Source organism: Pseudopodoces humilis, chromosome 5 (assembly GCF_049639895.1).
Source record: "Pseudopodoces humilis isolate 2021_Gansu_Grassland_sample_001 chromosome 5, ASM4963989v1, whole genome shotgun sequence".
Lineage (NCBI taxonomy): Eukaryota > Metazoa > Chordata > Aves > Passeriformes > Paridae > Pseudopodoces > Pseudopodoces humilis.
In genome coordinates, this window is record NC_142204.1 from 52,424,318 (window position 1) to 52,443,801 (window position 19,484).

At 37.3% G+C, this 19,484-nt stretch overlaps 1 protein-coding gene across 3 annotated transcripts in view; it reads right to left on the reverse strand.

Annotated features, from left to right (window-relative positions):
- Nucleotides 1–2,045, reverse strand: part of POT1 (protection of telomeres 1) — a 59,272-nt gene extending 57,227 nt beyond the window's left edge. Inside the window, exons 1-2 of one of the 3 annotated variants that reach the window (XM_088055691.1) lie at nt 1,887–2,045; nt 1,448–1,540 (exon numbers count right to left, since the gene is read on the reverse strand). The gene's annotated coding sequence lies outside the window, so the exon portion shown is untranslated. Of the gene's footprint in view, nt 1–1,447; nt 1,541–1,666 lie in introns of all 3 variants that reach the window. The other 2 variants (XM_088055690.1, XM_005519220.3) reach the window with 2 other exon arrangements.
- Nucleotides 2,046–19,484: the final 17,439 nt, after the last annotated feature.

A 19,484-nucleotide genomic window follows, 5' to 3' on the forward strand; every position in this document is an offset into this window, starting at 1 on the left:
ATAACAAAATTATATTTTGTTATAATTTGAATTTATGTGAATAACAGCCTAGTAGAAAACAAGTGGGGTGTTTTTACAGATCTTAAACTCCTATATATATAAAACTAAGGTCATGTGTTCTAACTGCTAATCCATGCAGCTTTCAGATTCTTGTTCTCAGCAATTAAAAACCAAAGATATGAGTATCCAGTTCTAAGAGTTATAAAAGTAAATTTTCCAAAACAAACTGATAGAGCACTGGCTCACAAAATCTACATGAAGATATTGTTAGGGCTGTCCTTGGTGTTCCCAAGTCTTCTGGAGAGCAGCTAAGTGAAAATAAGTAAGTCTGTCAAATACCTTTGTTGCTCTCAAAAGCCTGACTAACACTGACAGGAATCATTCCAACTTGAGCCTAAGGAGCCCGTAAATGGCGTAAAGAGAGCTATACATAAAGATGGATACTGAAAAAAACCCCAAACAAAAACAACAGAGACTGCAGGAAAGGCAGACAGCAGCACGGGACACTCCTTGAAGAAGAGTGACATAACACATACACACAGCAGGAAGAAGACTGAACTAGAAACACCTTTTGCCTTCCAGTAATTAAAGTGACAAAAATATGGAGAGTGAGCAACCAGAGAGCTTAACAATTTTAACAAAGAATTATATGAAAGAATGTAGACTGTTTAAAGTAGACTATATACTGTATATAGGATGTAACCCACAGTTTAACATTCCCAAAGAGAACGCAATATACATCACTCAAGTGAAATGTAACACTGAGGTCTTAACTCTTATGGGCTGCTCTGACCTATCCTTGATGTTCTAGAAAATTTAATCCTTTCCCTACTACCAAGAAATACTTCAGTCATACACAAAAATTCCACGAAGAGAATAATGTCATTTTGGGAAACCAAAGAGAATAAAAGACATGACTTTGTGGACTTCTGAAGGAAACTTCACCAAAGTCTCATGAAGAATGAAGGAATAGCCGAGAGCATCAGCATCTTATTAATGTGGTAAGTCACAGTGGTAGGTACTTGAACATAAAGACTAGTAAACATAAATACTAGTCTGTGCAACATTCAGGCTAACTGTGCAAAAGTTAAAATAATTATGAAATAAGTCATGCTTCATTAGAAAAACACACATATTTGTAGACACAGCCATACATTCCTGCTATATTTTATGCAACGTTTGCCATAAAAATTATCATTTGTGGCTTGAGCAGAATAGGCAGTACAGACTACCACAAACCCAACCTGCCATCACAAGACAAAGCTTTTGTCACATAGCAGTCTTAATGAAATCAAGAAGACCATCAGCGAACAAAGCGTGTAGTCTGGCTAGACTTTTTTCAAAGGTCTAATTTTGTAATTTATTAGTTGAGAATTCTTATGAGGTGAAAACATCATGTCAGATTAACTGAAATAGAAGGAGAAATCAAGTCAGTACCGTGACACACCTTATTGCCCTGGCTGCAAGGCTTCAGCTTGCTCTTGCTGCAGATCTTCGGGCACTTGTCTTTTCTTGGGAAGTATACCCTCGGCTGTTCTTACTGTTAATTACACAAGCGATACTCAGTTTCATTAGAGTACAACTAGGTTTCTTAAGAAAACAAAATTTATTTCAAGATTAAAATTTACTCATCTGACATTGTCAAGAGACTACAATCAAACATTACCTGAGGAAAAGGGATTCTCACACAGTCATTAATATCTCAACTCTAGTACTTCATCTCTAGAAACCGGCAACCCACTGAAAAGTAGCGGCCTCAGGAGGACAGGGCTATTCTGCAGATCCCACACGTCACACGGTATTAATTAATAGCTTCAGAAAGTGAATCTACCAGTTACAAGAAGACGAGACTCTTAAAACCAAGACCATCAGCACAGGCGTATTACCAACAAAACTCCCCTTTCGGTTTACTCAGTGCCCGGAAAGAACTTCCAAAGCCGTGGAGCCCGTGTGCAGGGCAGCTGCGGGACGGAGGGAGGTACAGCCGGGCCCGCAGACCCGCCGCTCCCCGCGTGCCGCCGCTCCCTGTTTGTGCCCGTCCCGCTCCTCCGCCGCCTGCGCAACTTCCGCCCGCCCCGCGCACCGCCCGCACACTGCGCATGCCCGGGCGGCGCGCGCACGCGCAGCGGCGGCGTCGGGCACACCCGTCCTGCCGGGACCGGGACAGGGCTGGGAGTGGGAACCGGGACGGCCTGGAGCCCAATGATGCTCTTCTCTTTTCTCTTCTGGTTCTGGTGGTTTTTTTTTGGGTTTTTTTTGTTGGTTTTTTTTTTTATGTCTGTAAAAGATGTTATCAGTTAAAACTACAGTGAGCTGAAATAATGGAAAGTTTATACATTATAGGTACATTAAATTAAAATAATTCGGAAACATCAAGTTGCACTCCAGATGAATATATGGTTACTTGATCTTCTCGTCTTAACTTCTCTCCTTTTTGTTCTTTCTTTTTCCAGTTACTTTTAATTTACTATTAAATTACTTCTATAATCTTAAACCTAGAAGAATTGGAGGTTTTTATGCCCTATCCTGTATGTAATCAAAAGAGAAAAAAAGCAGAATTTTGATAAAATACTCAGTTTTATGTGTCGACAAAAAATAGTCGGGTCTGCCAGAAATCTAGCCTGAAGTCTGTTTTTCTTTAATACTGTTTTTGAATGGTAGTCATATTCCTCTTCAGAAGGATGGCGCGGGGCGGGGACGGGTGAGGGAGAAGCGGTGACGGCAAAGCGCCGGCTGTCGGTGGCCGGGCTGTCCCCGTGTCTCCAGTATCTCCGTGTCCACATGTCCCCAGTGTCTCCGTGTCCCTGTGCCCCCAGTGTCCCCGGTGTGCCCGTGTCGCCAGTGTCTCCTTGTTCCCGGTGTCCCCGGTGTGCCCGTGCGGCCGTGCCCCGGGCCGGTGCCGCCCCTCGTGCAGGAGCCGTGCCGGCCCTGGGCAGCCCCTCGCTCCCGGCCCGCTCCCGGCTGTTCCCCAGCCTCCCTGGGATGTTCAGTGCCCATATGGGGTAGCCGGTAAACCGTGGATGTTGCGTCCGTGTTCAGGCGAACTCACAAGCCGCCACCTGCAGAAAGTTAAAAAAATCCGGGGGAGAAGAACACCCTGCAGCTTGCTGGCGTCTGTTGTTGAAATGGCTTTGGAAAGCAGTATTCATCGCTGACAGCGACACGGGGTCCCTGAGGCTTGCTGGTGTTTGGATGCTGCAAGTTCACACGTGCCAAGATCTCACTGACACATGCCAAGATCCCGTTTGCAGTGCTTGCCAATTCAAAATTACAGCATTCGTGGCTCAGCATTTCAACAGTGATGCTTCTTCCTTTAGAGACTTCAGCTTTCTGTCTCCAGCACCTCAGAGATACGTTTGCTGGCAGTCTATGTTCTCTTTCCTTTCCCATCTCTGCAGTCCTGAATAACTGGGACAGCTTTCTTTTTCTTGTTTCTCATCACTTAGTAATTTTTAAAAAGTCCCACTGGAAACAGTTTTCTCCTTTCTCTACCTTCAAATAATTCCCTTCACAACCCTCCTCCTATTTTGGAACTCTGTTAGTTACATCTCTGGAGTGTTTTATAGTTACACTTAGAATTCAAATCCAATTCAAAAAAAGGAGCTTGGATCTATCCGTGTTCAGGCAGCCTCTGGAGGGACATCTATGCTTTGTACTCATTTTCACCGCTGACAACCTTTTCTGGAACAGGCTTCTTTTCTTTGATCATCACAGTTCTCAATAAATTTTAATCCTGTACCTTCCATTGGGTATTGATGTACCATGCTTGATTATGAGCAAAAATATTATTAAGACCTTGTTAAACAGAGGTGATAAAAGTATCCCACAGTCAGAGGTAAGACAGAGCTGGGAATTTAAAATTTAAGGCAGCTGGTTACCTGGAGGTCTAATGATCTGCCGTTTGTAGAGCCAGCTATAGCAGATAGGCTGAGGTTAGCGTGACTTGCCCACATCCTTTATTTCCATCAAAAGATTTTGAGAAATCAAACTTATCTTTAGGCTGTTAAGTTCTGTCCAGCAAACATTTCTGGTGGAATATTTTCTGTCTTCTTTTATGACCTCTATTTTTACATTACAACAATAGTTTTCAATATAGAAAACAATAAGAAAACTTCATCAGCAAAAAAAAGTTGATGAAGTGGTAGCTTTGGCCCATGATGCATTTCTCTTTTCTGTTAGGTTTCTTTTTTTCATGTCTGTAAAAGATCTGTTTAGCAATTAAAATTACAGTAAAGTGAAATAATGGAAAGCTTATACATTATAGGTGAATTAAATTATAATTATTTGGAAACATCAAGTTGCACTCCAGAGTCATTTTAATGGTTGATTGACCTTGTCCTCTTCTCTTTTGCTGCTTCTGTTTCCAGTTACTTTTTCTAGATTTACTATTACATTTATTCCATAAAGTAATCTTAAACCTAGAAGAACTGGAGTATTTTATGTCCTGTCCTGTATATAATCAAAAGAGAAAAACCTGAGAAAAAGCTGTATATAAGCAAAATTTTGATTTTGATAAAAGAATACCTTAGTTTATATGTCAACAAAGCAATTGGGTCTGCCAGAAATTTAGCCTGAAGTCTATTTTTCTTTAATTTTAACCTTGATTCTTCTTCATTTACTAGTTTTAATTTAAGAAATTTAAGAAGTTAGATGAATTACATCAGAAGGTTATTTTTAATGTTCCAGTGAGTGTGTGTATTCTCATACTACTCATACTTGGAGCAATCTTGAAATGTGCTGCAGTTTAGATGCATCTTAATAGAAAATAGTACCTCTGCAGAGGGAAAAAAATCACCAAAACCATAATTCTGATCTTAATGTTGGTTTGCTTTGTGGCTTTTAATAAACTGCTTACGCTACAAAACAAAAGTCCTTGAATAAATAAGATAGTAGCGTTATTTATTGAGCCCAAGTTTTGGGGTGAGGTCCACATGTAAATTACACATGCTTTTAACCAGTTTAAGAATCCTTGGAAATCCCCAAATGCAACTGAAATTCTGATCTCACTGAAAATACTAAAAAATTTCCATTCACTTGAGCAAGACCAAAAGGTCTCCCCTGTACATCAAAATTGTATGAATCATAAGACATTGAATCAAAGCTTTGAGGAATAGGAGCCTTACACATTAAATCAATACCTAGCCACAGAAGCTTCTGAAGACTGCTATTTTAATGAGGCAAGAACTAGATATGGGTTCCAGAAACTAGCCTCAAGTTAATGGTTTTGTGGGTTTTTTTTCAATAATAAACCCCCCCAAAAAATCACCCCAAAAACCAAACCCTCCCCCCAAAACTAGGCAAGCTTTTCAAGTATGTTTTTCCAAACACACATTGCAGTACCAGTCAAGTCCTTAAGCCATATTGAAAATTCTACCTCTTCAATCTTATTTCCCTCAGATATCTTAGTAAACAGTAGCAAAAGAATTCTCCTATAGGAGTACAATTGGCTATTTTCATTAGCAGCTGCCTTGGTATAATGTTTTCCAAGTTCAGCATGAGATATTTCCTAGCCTAAATGCACCCCTTCCTACTCCTTTACCTTTGCTTTGTTTTGATGATAGCACTTCATTTTTACTTGAACTTTTATGGATACTGGCCAAATTCAGGTAGAGATCCTTTGCAGTACATCTGAAATTATGTATTGCTTGCTAGAATTGATAGGCTAGGAGAAGTCAAAAATGCAGATTTATTAAAATTACAGAAATTATTACAGCATAAATGTTTAAGAATTTCTAGATGATTTCCAGGAATCAATTTTGATTAATTGCATCTTTATAGAAATAATTAATGTGTAGTCACTCAATAAAAAATCATATGACTATGGCATGCTTTTTCATTACAAAGTACTGTGCTTAAAGGATTTTCCTTCTGTAAAGAACAGTCAGTTTCGTGACTTGTTGTAACTGCTGGGAAATCTGAAATGCAGAGACCAGAATTTGAGTATTTTGAAATACGTATATATGAAGTACTAAAATAAGCAATTCTTTGTTGTTTGTCTTATATTAGTGTTCTGTGTGACTGAAGCTCACTTACATGGCTGTAACTTATGTGGGTGTAAAAATAAATAGAGCATACGTTTATAAGTATTTAATGGCTATGTTATCATAATTTAAGAAGCAAGATTAGCAGAGGAGGATAAATCTTTTATTAGACCAAATTGTATAGGTTATGATTTGTATATGATAGCATGGAACACTTTCAGAGATTATTAATGATATTTCATTAGCTCAATCACTGAGCAGATTCATGACTGGCTCCCTGATCAGAAGACAGCTTTAAATAACTCACTAATGGAGTATTGGGTGAAGAAAGACTCATTTTGAGCAGGAGACAATTTTCCTCAGTATCTAGGAGGTAAGGAAAAATAAATAGGAGAGGATCCTGGGAAGAGCAAGAGATTGAATATAGGCAAGGGAACGGAGAAAGTCTCCACTAATGTGATCCTGGACACACATCTGCTTGTGGCAATTCTGTAGTTCAGCAGCTCTAAAGTGTATCTGAAAATCTCCAAGTTTGCTTGTAAAAGAAGGTCGTGTGTGTTACATGGAGTCTCTTGCAAAGGGTTTTTGTGCCAACTGGTGACTTCAAACCTTATTGGGGTTTGGAGCATTATTAAGATAAATGCTAAGAGAATATACTGAGTTATTACAGTTAGTGTAAATTTTGGAAGCTGACACAAAACTGTTTGAATTCAATGTTAGCCTTTTCATTTGTTCTAAAAGTTTCCTTTTTATTGAATCATCACAGCTACTGCAGATTAGATGTCTGTTTGCAGGTATTAAGTATGCTTCTTTGTTTAAAATGAGACATTTTTCTTTTCTAAATTTAATACACTCATTAAGTTTGTTTGCTCAGTGGTTGTGTTCTTAGCTAATTTTCTTAGCAATAGGATTTTATTTTCTAATAAGGCATCTACCCAAAAGCCTTCTGTAGAAATCAATGATAGGAATTTATTATCTCTTCGCATAGTAGTTTTTCAGTATTTCAGTTGAAATACTCATGAGCTCTAAGAATGTTGAAGTACTATTCTTTATTCTAAAGCCTCAGATGTCTGATTAGCTATAGAAGTTTGTGCTTCTTTCTCTGATGCTTATAAGCTTACACTGCCTAAGAAGGCTACTGCAAAAAAATAAATCTTATTTATATAATTTCCCAAAGAGTTGATGTGTTAGTGTGACACATGTCCTAGGAGGTAGATAACAAAAAGAAACACTACACTTCAGAAGCCCTGGATTTTTTCTTTTCTGTTTTGGAAACATAGAAATAAAGCCAGGGAAGTATTAAGATTTTTGTGTGAGAAAAGCAGAACAATTACAACTACAAGGTAATTAAAAACAAAGTGGCATCACTGGAGTGTTTAATCTTTTAATGTCAGAGCATTTGTTTGTATATCCATTCATTGGATGTGAATTTTGGTTATGTGTGCATCAGTTGTAGACAACAGTGGACAGGAATCCAGGCATATATTTTCAAAAAACTCATTAAAAGAGCTTATTAAACGGTGTCATTATGTGAGTGCAGATAAACAGAACTAGAAAAGCTATTTATGTATTACTTGTAAAATATTAAAGTGTTTCTTCTGCTATTTTCAATAACTGAAGCAATTTCTTTTTTTATGACATGTACTAAAAAAAACCCTGAGTTGTTTTTTTTTTCTTTAGAAAATATACTTTAGATAGAATTCTTTATGAACTGGTTTACCTGGAAAATTCAAGTTCTTCCATTTCAAGAATGAAAATCTAACTATGGTTATTATCACAGGCATCACTTTTCTCACTGTAAAAATCTATAGATGTCATGAACTGAAATCATTGTCTTTAACAGTGTAGTGGTGAACAAAAGAGTGTCTTCACTCCACCAAGTTTAGAGTCAAAATGCACCGAGAAAATTAGAATTGAAGTTATTTTAATATGTAGTGAGCTCCTTACCAAACCAAAAAAAATATGTCAAGAAGCTGAAGGAGACTTGGGAAGAGATTTTACTGGGAAGCCTGTTCCTATTCAGTTATTTAGCTTGCCTTTGTGTGATGATGGTGCCAGTTTTCCAGATATCATTGAGTTCTCCAGCCTAGAAAAAACTTTTATATATAAAATGAATTATAATTTACTAAAATATGGATCTTTTGGGATATATAAAATTCTCCAAAAATGCAAAACCCATTTATTCTCTTTCTTAAAAATCCTTTAGCTATTAGGGCTCAGTTCTGATAATTCTGTCTGCATTGACTACAGTGGGATATTTCAATTTTTTTTTTCATGTTTTTTCCCTGTTCACATTTAATTCTTAATTCAGCTTTGTATTAATGCATTTTTAATGATACATTTCTTTTGGCTTTCAGTAAAATAAAAGTAAAAGGAAAATGAAATTAAAATTAAAATAAAGAGGAAGAAACCTGTGGCTTAAACAGAATGACTTTATCTAGTCACACTAGTCATGTTCACCTCTATCCTGAGATATTTTGAATGTTTTCTAAGAGATCCTTAATTCAGTTTTAACTCAAAGAGTCTTAAGTGCTTTTCAGTACCCTGAAGCTGGAGCCTTGATTGTCCAATGTTCTTAACCTTTTTAGCTTCAGCATTCTGTGAAAAACTGAACAGAACTTGCTCCACCAGGAATAACAGACCACTTCATTTAAAAACACTTATAACTTGGAAGATGTTTGTCTTCAGTCTTCCAGACATTTTTGTCAGTTTATTTTCTTGGGCTAGATGATTACTTTTTAGAACTTATTTGTTACAGAAAACCAGAAATATAATTTTCCAAAACACGATGAACATAAATGTTATTTTACATTTGGAAGCAGCCAAAATATTCAAAGTGAGGCAAAATATGCCATTTGTTTTTGACCATTACAGAAATAAACTCCTTGTTAGTATCTAACAGTTTAGTGATGAGTTTGCACTCATCTTTACTTCTAGAATTTGTTTATGTCATGGCTTGGGAATGGTAATCCCCAATTTAGTGCCCTCACTGAGACTCTCCAAGCCATTCTCCACTCTCTCACTCCCCCATTTTTCCCTTTCCCTCCTCTGCAATGGGATGGAGAGGAGAATTGGAGACAAAAGTCAAAGGCCACAACTTGAGATAAGAGCAATTTACTGGAAACAGCAATGAAACAAAAAAAACGAACAGTAACAGCAACAATACAAATGACAGAAGGTGCAAAAAAAGAAACTATTCACATGGAAAAGAATGCAAAACTGAACTAGTAACGGACAATACCAGTGGACTCCCTCTGCCATGTTTTTTTTTGACTAGAATTTACTTTTTCTCCTTGGAAGAGAGTCCCTTTCCCTTGCTCCCAGCAATGATATGAGGTGGTATAGAATGTGTTCCACCATATGTCCCAGCCATGCCTCCTCCTAGTTACTGCAAAAAATTAGCCCTGTCCTAGCCAGAACCAGGACAGCATAACTCAAGAGTGCTTTTGATTTCATCCACTACTGCTCACATTTTTTCGAGTGCAGCTGTGTTGTACTTGATGCTTTATATTCTTGTGGACTTCAATGGGACTTAAAGCCATGTGGAATCTTGTGGAAATCGGGATTTTTTCAGCTGTGTCAAGACCTTATACAACAAACTGCTGAGCTCTTGAAAGGTACTACATGAGCTCAATTTCCACAGAAATCTCAGGACAGATGTTCAGGCCCTGCAGAATTATGAGAATATGCTGGTATGTTCTTACAACCTTGGCAATGGTCTTGTTGCTGTGCTCTGTAAAATACTGCACACCTAGGAAGTACGGTAAATTGAAGACTCTTAAATAATAGCAGATACTGATAATATTGTTTCTTCATTGTCCTACAAAAGTATTTTGTTGAATTGAAGAAAATGGTTAAAAATTAAGATGCAGTCAAAAGGGAGAAGCAAAAAATACTACACTTAAAAATAGTCACAGTGTAAATACACAAGGACAAACAATAGGCTAGGTGGCAGTTCTTTAGAAAAGAAAGGAATGAATCACATGTGAGTCAGACATATCATTCTGTTCTAAAATACCAAAAGCATTAACAAATTGCACAATTGTACATAAAATAACCTTCCTGTTCAGGAATTCTGATAAGCTGAAATAATGTCACATTTCTGTCATAGAGCTTGAAGAAAAAAACCCCAATAGATCCGTTGAAGGCATTCTGAAGGATGGCAGTGTGAATGAGGAAAGGCTTAGGAAACATGACCACCAAAAATGGATGGAAAGAGTTGGGGTTATTTAGCCTAAAATTTTTCTAATGTGAAGTCATGTGTGTATACAAAGAGAAATATTTTTTTTTTAAAAAGAGTATTTTTGTGTGTGTATCTGTGTGTGTGTGTGTCCATGGTACAGAGGAGAAGTAATAACCTTAAATTCTGTAATGAATTATTTGTATTTGACAATAGGATGGACTTTCTGAGCAAAAAAAATTAATGCTGAGGCATGGAATAATTTTTCTGAGATCTGCATTACTTGAATGGATTTCTTTGAGCTGGGTTAATAAAATATTTAGTTTAGCTAGATGATTTGTCTCAAAGTAGATGGATAGATAGGTAAGATACCTTCTGAAGGTTGTTTTAACTCTATTCTTCTATGATTCTTTAAGATTTGGCTTGAAACCTTTGCTTACTTTAAATTTATTCATCTCTTAAAGCTGTATTATTCTCAGTTAGCATTATTCTCAGCTGTTTTTATGAACTCAAAGTAATCACTAGACAAGGATGGAAATCTGTTTGCATTCAGACTGATATATTTACAATTTGTTGCTTTTTTGTGACTTAGTATGTATTCATTGTATTTGATAGGATGTGATTAATATGAGCTTAATAGCTGCCATTTAGTTTTATTCTAAACAATTGTGCTTGATTGTTTTGCCCATTTTCATGATACATTAGTTCTTTGTTCTTTTTTGTATATTGACAATGTCATTCAGTTTTGTGGTTTGTGTGTTTTAGTGTTATTAGTTTAATTGTAATTTTTAGATAACAAAAATCTACAAAGTGCTAAGAAGTTTCAAAAATAGATGTTGAAATTTCTTTGATAATTTGATTAGTGGCAGGCAAAAAGGAATAAGCATTGTAAACAATGTTTTCTGATATATCATAATTGCAATTGAATTCAACTGAATTGACTAAGACTAGTGCTCAACCAAGCATCTAATTATTTTGAAAAATTGCAGTTGGATGCTGCATTGTGACACTGAATATAGACAAAGCTTTCTGATACTGACTTCTGCATCTTTAAGAAAGTAGTCAAGCTTGAAGGAGCACGATACCACACCAAATTTGGAGCTTGCAGCTTCTGCTAATAGAAATAGTACGGTGATGGTCAAATTGTTTGCATATATTTATTAATGCTGTTATTTCTAACAGTAGAGAGGATGTCCAAGATAGTGTTTTTTAAGAAAACAGGACACTTTTCCAGGAAGACATTAGGAAGAGTCATGTAGATCACATTTGTCTCAAACTTGGTGAATATGAGTATTTCTTTGCTATTTTTATGCAAATCTTCTTTGTCATTCAGTTTGCAGAACACTGCACTTGATCAAACACTACACATCTGAATATATCATCTCAAATATGAAGTTCTCTCCGAAGCATTTACAGCAGTGAGGATGGCAGTTTTAGCTTCTCAGTGACCTAGGTGGATTACTGTAAACAAGGTTCATTTCTGTTTGAGAAGGGGGACTACTGAGGAGGTCAGCAACATTATGGAAAGTATAATTACCAAAAAGGTCTGTGGTGGACTGGTCCTGGCTGGTAGCCAAGCATTCATGCAGCTCCTTCTCACTCTTCTCACCCTCAGCATGGCTGAAGAGCAAACAGAACAGAAGATAGCTCGTGTTTCAAGATAACCTGTGGTGGGCAGAGTAGACTCAAACTGGGCAAATTATTTATTGCAAATTAGTATAAATAATTAATTACTCACTCTTTCAGGTATTAAGAAACAAAAGCAAAACAATAAAAAAATCATTAAAACATTCAAGGAAAATGCACCACTCCTTTTTCCAAGCTTCACATGAGGCACCTCCCACCTCCCAGCTTGTTGCGGCTGCAGATTACGCACAGTACTTTCAGTTAGGCAAGGGATCCAGAGGGGTGGCAGTGTTTGCAAGTCAGGATATGGTGGCTCCTTTTGGTGCCTCTTTCTATGTTTTTTTCCTCTGCTTTAGCCTGAGCCTTCCACAGGCTCTGTGCCTTTGGGAATATATGCTCTGCCGTGGAACAGCTCTGACCTCAGTATTCTCTTGCTGCTTCCCTCAGGTTCCCTCCACCTATCTCTGTTCCCTCATTGTCTCCATGTTCCTTCCTCCTCTTTCAAGAGTCTCCATTTTTGCAGAGACAATACCAAACTCAGTGATGGGATCATCTTTGGCCTGTGATGGGTGGAGAGCTGTCTGGAAACGACTGTGTCCAGTGCAGGACAATCACTGACCTTCTTCCACAGAGGCCACCCCTGCAACTACTCACCCCCAAAATCTTGCCACACCAACACAAATGGTTTTATCCACATTGCATTTTCAAACAGAAAATCGACATCCTCTTGTCACTCTAAGAACTGAATAGATTCTTCAGAAATCTGAAGTTCATGTGCTCTCATCAGCTTTAATAATTCCTTTCTTCTCAGCCTGCCTCACAGCTTTTAATTTCAACAAATAATATATAAAATGTGTATTTTTTAGCTATTAGTCTGATTTATGGGGTACTCAACAGACATTGTTATGCATAGACAATGATTACTTCATTTGTATTGACATCCAATTCTAAATTTCTTTCAGGATGGGCAAATTTTATTCTTATTTATTAGTTTTATTACTCTAGCAAGCAGGAGATTTATCAGGAATTCACACTGCGTTGTCCTGAGGAGAACACCAGCCACTGACAGTAAGTGCTTTCAGCTAGCACAAGAGAAGGCCAGCAATGTAATAAGGTCAGCTTGATGAGAGTGTTAAAACTACAGCAGCAAATTAAGCTTTGCCATGGTCAGCAGTCCAATTTCTTAGTGAGTCATTTGTCCGTTTTCTTGTTGGTCTTCTTCAGAAGCCAGTGTCCACTTGTGAGAAAACGTCAACAGGGAGAAAAAGTCAAAAGGCATGAATTGTGGTAAACAAGGTGTAAATATGGATCATAATAAAGAATGTACAATATTACCTTAATTGGAAAAATAGCCAATTACAATTTCAGAGAATTCTAATATCTCACAGCTAGTATATTTTATTAAATGATGGTCGAAATCACAAAGAGAAATAAAAAAAGGCAAATAAGGATTGCAGTAGTGATTGAGGATAATTACTTTGTATATCTCTTAAAATCTTAAAAATGCCATCACTACCTAAATGCCTTTTTCCTCGTCTATCATTCTTCATAGCAGTTTCATGAAATTCTTAAGATTAGAAGAAGAAAAATTAGCCAGGGTCTCTGGCCTCTATGGAAAGGACTTTCTACAGAGTTTTCTTAGTGCAGTGCACATCTCACTGGTAAAAAGATTCAGAGATGGCAATCATGAAGTTCATAGGCAAGATAATAGCAAGACACTGATTGATAGGTAGTCTATTTGCTACCATAATCTTACTCTAAACTTAACCACTGAAATATAGAGTGATTTCCCACATGATGTACTAGTAAAAGAAAGTAATACACTACTCAGAATATTAAAAATATTCCTTTCTTATATTCAGTTCAGGAATCAGATTGTTCTGGAAATGTTTGTCAGGTGGTACTGATAAAATGGAAATTTTACCAGTACCACCTCAAATAATAATGCATGACAGAGCACAGCTTCCTCTGGTATCAACAGGTGTTGCATGTAGTGATCTGAGAATTGATGTGGACTCTCTATATAGAGTGACATTTCACAGATTAATGGATGTTTATGGAAAGTCATGAAAAATCCGTATATGAATTATTTAACTGTCATAGGCTTTTCTACATAGAAAATCAGAGAAAGTTGCTATGAAGAACTGAAATAAAAAACAAGGTAACAAAGCAACTGGACAAGACAAAAGGCTATAAAACCGACAAAAGATACAATGAACATTTTGCTATCTGACCAGACATCTACAACTTATTGTAAGCTATACAATATCCCCTAGAGAATAAACTAAGATGATTAAGAGCTCTGAAACAAGGTAGAGGCTAAAAATTAGCCCTTTAAGTTTATTGATAACTAAAGAGGAATATTCCTACAGTAGATTTTAAAATTTTACAAGGCTCTTATGAAAGACAGAGGATGTTAGGTGTGGTGAAACATCAGAGCTTATCAGGTGGGGCCATGAGTCTCACATAATGCTTTTCCTTTAAATCAGTGCACTATTAATTACACTTTTTAAAAATAGTACTGAAAATTGTTCAGAATTTTTCACAAAGAAGAGAAACATCCTCAGAAAGTAAGAATCAGTAATTGCCATTGTCTTTTCTAACTGTAAGAACAGGGAAACAGTCAGGAAAAACAAAAATTGGTCTGAGTGAAAAGAAAACACATTAATCTCTTGGCTGTTCCAACTGTGGTCATCAGGACAAAGTCCTGCAGAAGGACACTTGTTGTTAGAATTAACCAGCAGTTGATATATTTTTGCCCAAAACATTCTCGTTAATGGCCTGTACAAGGGGACAGAGTGCACCCTCAGCAAGTTTGAATATGATGCAAAACTGGTAGGAACAGCTGATGGCTGTGCTACCTACTCCTCAGGAAGACCTCAGCTGGCTAGAGAAGTGGGCTGAGAAGAACCCAGGAGATGAGCCATTTTAGAGTGAACTCATGGAAGGAACCTCACCTGTGATCTCTGCAGGAGTCTCTGGAAGAGCTTGTCTCTGTCCACTGTGAGAAAAGGGGAACCTGCCTAGTTTAGGCTTTGTTAACTAGTTTAGGCTTTGTTAGGCTTTTTGTTAACTGTGCCTGAAGTTACACTTAGGGAATGTGCACCTTTTAAAGCAGCCAGTTTGTAGAGCCCTAGCACATAAAATCAATCTGACAGAAAGGATATTTTCTCTCATATGACAACTGGTTCTCAAGAAGTGGAATATAGAGATGAAATGACATGTTTCCTCACTGTGGTCGCTGTTCCAGTCCTGAGTAATGCTACCTGGTGCTTGTCCAACCACTGTTCTGACAGCTTGTCAAGAGGCTCCTTGGAAATAGTTTTCACATGATTTACTGCATCAAAAAACTGTCTTTATGTTCCAATTCAGGCTTGACAAATTTGTCAGTTTCTCAAATCCATTCACAGTTCATACAGTTAACATTTCTATGACGCAACCTGAGAGAACTGCAAGGAAACCCCTGGAGTTTGCTTCAAGCCTTACTAATTTAGAAACAGTGCAATATATTTTTAAATCCCAACAAAAGAATGAGGTTTGGAAGGTAGCAGGAGATCTTCATTAAAAACTAGCTAACAACATCTGAGAGACTCCTGTGCAGCAAAGATTTATGTTTTAAAATTCTCACTGGTCTAGGGAAACTCAGGGCTCCCCTTGAGAAAATATTCGGTAATAAGCTATTAGAGTATGAGTTATACAAATGATGAGGATAGAACCTTTAAGCACTTGGGTGAGCAAAAAAACCCCACTTATTTTGCTGGCCAGATAAACAACCTGTGTACTGCATTCCTTAGACGTTGTCATGCCTTTAAAGTTGTGTTAGCAAAGAAATTTTCCACTTTTTTTGCTATTTTTTTTCCTATTGCAGAAATGAGCAGGGTATTAACTTGTTACAATATGTATGTCAGTTAACCGGGAAAAGATGGATATTTACAGTTGTCTCTCCTTCTTTTCATACATGATTCATGTTATTTTAGTAAAATTGATTTTTACCATGTTTTAACAGATGACACAAGTTAAGGGAAGCTAAACTGTGTAAATTATTAGAATGCCCTAGTTTTAGCTAGGGTAGAGGTAATTTCTCCTTACTAGCTGATGCAGTGCTGTAGTTTGGACTTGGAATGAGAATGGCATGGATAACACTGGCTCTAGGGATATTCCACACCATGGAATGTCATACCCAATATATAAACTGGGGGAGTTCCTGGAAGTGGGATTGATCCAGGTTCAGGAATGAGGTCTGGCATCAATCAGTGGGTGGAGCAATTGTATTGTACAGAAATAATTTTTTTGTTATTTTCTTTCCCTTTTTATTGCCATTATTATTTATTATTATGATTGTATTTTGGTTTGTTTTTAATTTTTAAACTGTTCTTATCTCAACCTACAAGTTTTACTGTTGATTCTCCTCCTCATTCTACTGCAGTGGGGGGGTGAGAAAACGCCAATGAAACAGTATTTAGCAGGGTTTTCATCTCAAAATTAAATGAGAGAATTGAGATTTGGGACATGTTCCCACCCTGATCCTTCAGGCTTCATGATGTGGCTAAACTGTGCACTGGGGGGGTCAGGGTATGAGCAGATCTTCAGGGTGCTCTAGGCCACACAACCTGTTGAATTTAGTTTAGCAAAACTGGAACAGCTGCAGAAATGACAAAAGCCCCCACGGCTAAGCCCCACCCTTGACAAAGCTATTGCTGAGCAGCAAGCCAGGCTGTTCCACAGGGCGGGCAAACCTCAGCTGAAGTTACACACAGTGCAGGCACCGCTGCATCCATTTAATCCCACCCAGCTGGGATTAAAACCATGACATGAGGGAAAAGAGGGTGAATAAGAATACAAAGATATAAATCAATTGGGACTGTATGTAATTCTAAACTGGAATTAAGTTTTGTCCACATCAGTGTACTTTATCAAATGATACAGCCTATTCAAAGTAGCGTGTCATGATGTGACATAAAAATGCTGAGGGATGGAATTCTTTCATGTTTTCTGTACTGATTTAACCTCTTGCATGAAGTGGAGAGATCAGTTTTTTGAAAACTGTGTTGGGTTTTTCTGGAAAAAAATAGCAGGCTCTGAACAAAGAGAAAGCAGATTTGTTGCTTAGCAGAACGTATATATGGCAATGCTTCAGAGGACAATAAATGATCTTTTAGTGTGGCCAAAGCAGTGACAGGAATATGAGCTTGAGGTTACTTGAATGTGTGAGCAGAGATGTGTAATTGATATTCACAAAATCATAGAAGTTTTTGGACAATTTATGGCACAAAGAGGACAAGAAATTGCTTGCAATCTTCTATACAATTGCTTTTGACTCAAGTCTCAGCACTAACTTGAGTTGTGCTTGGCCCAGCTGTGCAGTTATATGTCAGAGAGCCCAGGGTAGCAACAAAATTCTTTTGTTCTTGAGACATGAATGCAAACATTTCTTGAGGAACTTTGATTTGTGCTAGTACACCTGACATTTCCTCTGTCAGAAGAGAGAAATGCCAAATTTGAGAAATCTAACCACCGTTGCTCAAAACGCTTTTCTGTAAATCAGTTTGTGTGTTTCACCTGCCAATTTATAAATTCCCCCAACCTGATGTTTTGTCCTCAAGATGAAAAATGCTTTAAAATAAGAGGATGGTTTTTCACTCTTTAGGGTCCATGACATTTATCCCAGCCTGTAACTTATGAAGCAGTTTATTCGCAAAGTCTTCAAAAATTTCTTGTGCCTTGAGAAAGTGTTTAGTCTGTTAATCACCTGGAAACATCTACAGGAGATGATCATGGCTGGGTTTGACCAACAAGAGCTGTAATGTTCTTTCTCTTTTCTATTACCGAGAAGTGTTTGCTAGTCTCTTGCAATAAGTCTCCTGTATCAGTCATGATCTGTGCACTCAAAATATCTTCCAAAGGCTGGGCATAACAGAACAGGTCAGCTGCAAGTAGCTAGGAGGTTTGGATTTGGTTGGAGCTGCGTGGAAACAGTTTTATTTATCTAGTCCAGCTGGGCTCCATGCATGCAAATATTTGCTAAGATTACACTATCAGAGTTTACCTAGACAGGATATTGTTTTGTGTTATCACAGATTCTACTTGGATCCTGCTATTAGCTACCAGTCTTCAGCTCCATATTCTCTAGCCTTGTCCACGTGAAGTGCTGTTCTGCTGAATGATGAACTGTCTTGAGAGTACTCTGTGATCTAATATGGTGAGCTAGAAGATTTTCTTGAAGAATGGCCATAAACAATGTCAGAGTATATATGACTAAAGAAACGTGTGAACATTGTTGTGCTTTGCCTCTGTTTTGTGTGTGCTCTGTTGGTTTGCTCCAGTGAAAATGCAGCGGGTTTCCTTGCCAGGGTGCTCCTCAGCTGGAACATGGAGCAGAAGAGTGGTGTGAGATCAGTAGTGAATAAGTAAACAGCATTAGATCAACCCAATATAAGGTGATGATGTAAAATTGAATTGTGACGAATAAACATAGTGTTTGAGACTGCAATGTACATAGGAAGCCACAGGAGCTGTTGCCACATTATATGGTTGTTACAGCATTTATTTTTTTATGTTTATTTTGTGTACATATAAAATTTTATATGTGCATATTTCATACAATCCTGATACTTGACAAAAAATTCCAGCTTTTTATGCACTATGTAATGATGCTTCTGAGTGCAGGAACACAACTGCCAGTGCTAGTAAGCTTTTATCTTTTTAGCTAGTGTTTTTGGAAGAATTTTTTTGATGTGCCATGAGTAACTTACTGAAAGAATTCCTGGGTATGATGCTGGAATTGAAAGGTTCCAATGAGGACTGCCAATGGATAGTTTGCATGCAACCATATAATTTCCCAGGATAACAGTGATTACTAGTGTGTAGAAACAAGCTTTTTTGTACCACCTCCTTTCAAGACCAAGGAATACTCTCAGTAAATTTAATTTACTAGCATAATTGTCAGGTGTTTCATTTTTGTTTTCTCTTAATTTTGAACTTGATCTCAATAAAATTCTGTCTAATCTCTTGCAATCTAGAATATCTGAGACTGCATTCAGAAAAGTGAGTTGGGTCTTTCCTATTTAGAAAAATGGCTGAAGGGTAGATTAAGGAAATAAATTAAAGTTGCTTTTATTGCTTCAAGTTACTGTAAGTGTTACATTTCAGGGGTTCAAACTTTGCTCTGTAACTACCTAGGTATAGGAATTTAGTATTTCTGCCCCTCATGAATCACCCAAATCCATATACTGATGCTTTGAAAAAATGTTGTCAATAGACTTTGCTGTAAATGAAATATGCAACAAAATATCAGAAAATGCAAGAAGTGCATAAAGTTAACTGAAGAAGTGTTTAAAAGCATACTGTAATCAATGTACCACATCCTTTTAAATTCTCTATAGTCACAGATGCAGTCATTTCATATTACTGGCATAACTAATCCTTGTGAAATCAGTAGGACATCTCATGATGGCTGATATAAAGGATAAGCATTGGTTATTGCAACAGCATCACACATAGGGAAAGGAAGACTTTTTTTTTCAAATTCTATAGTAAGATGAAGCCGACTTAGTAAAAAAATCAGAAATTTTCATGACCAGAAAAAAAAAACAAACCCAGAGAGTCAGATCTCTTAAAAGAAGATACTGATTTTGGCATCTCTCTTTTAGTGAAAGTTCATATAAGAAAGGAAAAACTATCCCCCCAGAATTTCACCT